Source organism: Otolemur garnettii, unplaced genomic scaffold, assembly GCF_000181295.1.
Source record: "Otolemur garnettii isolate 467f Iridium unplaced genomic scaffold, OtoGar3 scaffold00173, whole genome shotgun sequence".
NCBI classification, from domain to species: Eukaryota; Metazoa; Chordata; class Mammalia; order Primates; family Galagidae; genus Otolemur; species Otolemur garnettii.
Genome location: NW_003852568.1, coordinates 1,687,387 through 1,689,745, shown reverse-complemented (window position 1 = coordinate 1,689,745; position 2,359 = coordinate 1,687,387).

The window sequence follows — 2,359 nt, the reverse complement described above, 5'->3', positions numbered from 1 at the left end:
AATGATGGCTGCAACAAAAAAAAACCCCCCAAAAACAGCCGGGCATTGTGGCAGGCGCCTGTGGTCCCAGCTACTTGGGAGGTGGAGGCAGGAGAATCGCTTGAGCCCAGGGGTTGGAGGTTGCTGTGAGCTGTGATGCCACGACACTCTACCCAGGGGGACAGCTTGAGGCTCTGTCTCAAAAAAAAAAAAAAGAAACGAAACATATTACAAAAGGACCTCAAATTATGTTGAGTAAAAGAAGCCAGACAAAAATAAGTAGGACGGTATGCATCTGTTTAGTAACGCTAAAGAAGAGACCAATTTAATCTGCGTTAACAGATCACCATCTGTGTTTACCCTCTGTGGAGGTGGGGCAGGAGGCACTGATTACATTTCTGGGGTCACAGAAATGCATGAATCTTTATGTGTCTCTATATTTGCCAAAAGACATGAGATTTTTGAGAAATTATATTAGCGTTTGGTCATTTTACTTTGTATTCATACCAAAATAAAAATGGTTATTTAGAAACAAGAAACTGGTTGAGATAATGGCTATTTTAGCGGGAAGCGGAAGGTTGTGACTCAAATGCAGCAGTTGCAGGGCTGGAGGTGACTGACGGGGCTATTTCTTACCCTGGGTGCTCATTTGGAAGCTTTTCTTCCTTTGAGAAAAAAACAAGAGAACAAGTCTGCAATTAAAAAAACAATTTATGGAGACATACATTTGTTTCACATAGTAGTTTTCTGGTTCTTCATGGTATTTTACAATTTAAAACAAAAAAATACATCCTTTTTAAGGTATCCTTCTCAGCTTGGATTAGACTATATAATCTGAAAATAACTTTTCAACCCCAAAACAGTGTGATTCTGCATTTCTACTATGATAGAATCACCAGAAATACATGTATTATAAGGATCTGTTTAATGATCTTTTGAAATATCCAGGCTTTTAAAAATAGTATGAACAATTCTCTAGCCAGAGAGGCTAAAAGTTTTTACCTGATCTGTTTCTCTGATTTGTCACTGTAAAAAACAGAAGCCAAATCTAAGTCCTTTTTTTGGGAGATAGTTTCACTATGTCATCCTGGGTAGAGTGCAGTGCCGTTACAGCTCACAGCAACCTCAAACTCTTGGGCTTAAGTGATTCTCTTGCCTCAGCCTCCCAAGTAGCTGGGACTATAGGCCCCTGCCACAACGCCTGGCTATTTTTTTGTTGCGGTTGTTAGTTGGCTAGGGCAAGGTCTTAACCATCAACCCTCAGTGTACCTGGCTGGTGCTGAGCTCCAAATCTTTTTTTTTTTTTTTTAAAGCATTTATTTATTTATTTATTGCAGTTTTGGCCGGGGCCGGGCTTGAACCCGCCACCCCTAGTATATGGGGCCGGTGCCCTACTCCTTGAGCCACAGGCGCCACCCCCTAAATCTTAAGTCTTTTAAAAATTTTTTTGAGACAAAGCCTCATGCTGTTGCCCTGGGTAGAGTACTGTAGCATCACAGCTCACAGCAACCCCCAACTCCTGGGCTCAAGCAATTCTCCTGCCTCCGCCTCCCTAGTACCTGGGATTACAGGTGCCTGCCACAACGCCTGGCTATTTTTTAGTTGCAGCTGTCATTGTTTTTTGGCGGCCTGGGCTGGATTCGAGCCCACCAGCTCAGGTATATGTGGCTGGTGCCTTAGCCACTTTTGCCACAGGAGCCGAGCCTCCAAATCTAAGTCTTATTTCAAATCTATCTATCTATCTATCTATCTATATATATATATATATTTTTTTTTGAAACAGAGTCTCACTATGTTGCCCTGGGTAGTGTGCTATGGCATCACAGCTCACTATAACCTCTTGTGCTTAAGCGATTTTTTTGCCTCAGCCTCCCAAGTAGCTGGGAATACCAGGCTATTTTTGTTGTTGTAGTTGTCACTGTTGTTTGGCAGGCCTGGGCCAGGTTTGAACCCACCAGCCCTGGTGTATGTGGCTGGTGTCTTAGCTGCTGAGCTATAGGCCCTGAGCTTCAAATATATTTTCAATATTTTCTTTTTTAGAGACAGAGACTCACTTTGTCACCCTTGGTAGTGCTGAGGCATCATATCTCACAGCAACCTCCAGCTCTTGGGCTTAGGCGATTCTCTTGTTTCAGTCTCCTGAGTAGCTGGGACTACAGGTGTCTGCAACAAAGCCTGGCTATTTTTTGTTGTAGTTTGGTTGGGGCTGGGTTCGAACCTGCCACCCTTGGTATATGAGGCCAGTGCCCTACTCACTGAGCCACAGGCACTGCTCATATTTTCAATATTTTCTAATATTTAAGTATATGAATGATATTTTCGTGGAGTAAGAGTCACTTAGTCTCTGGACTTCTTTTTTTTTTTTTTTTTTTTTTTGAGA